Consider the following 1424-nt stretch of genomic DNA (forward strand, 5'->3'; position numbering starts at 1 on the left):
CCTCCACTTTGTGCCTCTAAGTCCTCAATGACTTAAAACTTCTTCATGCCTTGGTGCTAAACCTCTTCATGTCCAAAATGCCTAAGTCAAGTGTGCATCAGCCATGCAAGAGCTAATCCCAACATGTCAGCAACACAATACCACAATTCCATAACAACAGTCGAATTCACTCCATTAACACAATCACAATCCTAACTGATTCCTAATTTCACATCAATTAAAACACAACCACTAACAAATCAATATTATTGACAAACCAATTCAAATTACCATCAAATTCCATAATAATTTAACATAATATACCAATCAATTAAGATATTCCCAAATTCCAATTTCAACTGCATCCTAACTATTTTTTTGTCACTAATGCATTTCATCTATATTAACCAATTCCATTCCACTAACAGTTCAATAACATTTCATCATAACATCAACCATAACATTTCACTTAAAGCTAACATCAACATTGCTAAAAGTGTTTCCATGCCAAGTCAGCCTGCTGATGCTAATTTGCATGCCAAGTCACCATAACTAATTAATTCAGTTTCATGACATTAACTGAAACATCACTAACAGTTCAAGCACCGGTTCAACATAATCAGTATCTCACAGATAACAAAGCATTCAAATTTCATTTAACATCATTTCAACAATCAAGTTAACCACCCTAACTCAATTAATGCATTAACAGTTCAGTTGAAATTAACATATAACTTTTTTAACTAACCTTTTTTCAATTGATTTAACTTTTGACAGTTAATTCAAAACCAATTCAACAAGTTCCATAATCAAACTAAGTAACATTTTTCTAACTGTAACTGGCACTACTAACAATTGGCTAACATTTCCATTAATTCAAAATCAATTCAAAAATAAGTTTATTTAACTTTCAACCAATTACAAAATCAAGTAACAGTCTGCTAAACATATTCAATAATCATCATTAACATTTCAATGCAACTGATCAATGTCATTTCACTAACATTTCAACTAACATCACAAATAATATTCTAACTGTAAGACCATTAACAATTCACACATTGACTGCAATCTAACACACTAACTATCACAACAATTCCAATAAGAAAATAACATTTCCACATTCCATTAACCTACATTCTTACTTAAACAAATTACATAATAATTCATACTTTTTCTACACAAATTCATCAACAGTTTCATCAAATTTCACAGTCACATTCGATCCTAACATGCTAACAATTAAAACTTCAAAATTCTAACCGTCCAAATAAGCATCTCCAAAGAAATCCAAACTATTTTAAATTGATACTAACTAGCCAACTTTTCATTCACTAACAATTCCGTAGCAATTCTAATAGTCACTGACAAGTCAGTTCAAGGACACATAACAGTTAAATAACAGCTTAACTAGCAGATTTCTCTACTTCTAACATTCAAACCAA

This window comes from Lathyrus oleraceus, chromosome 6 (genome assembly GCF_024323335.1).
Source record: "Lathyrus oleraceus cultivar Zhongwan6 chromosome 6, CAAS_Psat_ZW6_1.0, whole genome shotgun sequence".
NCBI lineage: Eukaryota > Viridiplantae > Streptophyta > Magnoliopsida > Fabales > Fabaceae > Lathyrus > Lathyrus oleraceus.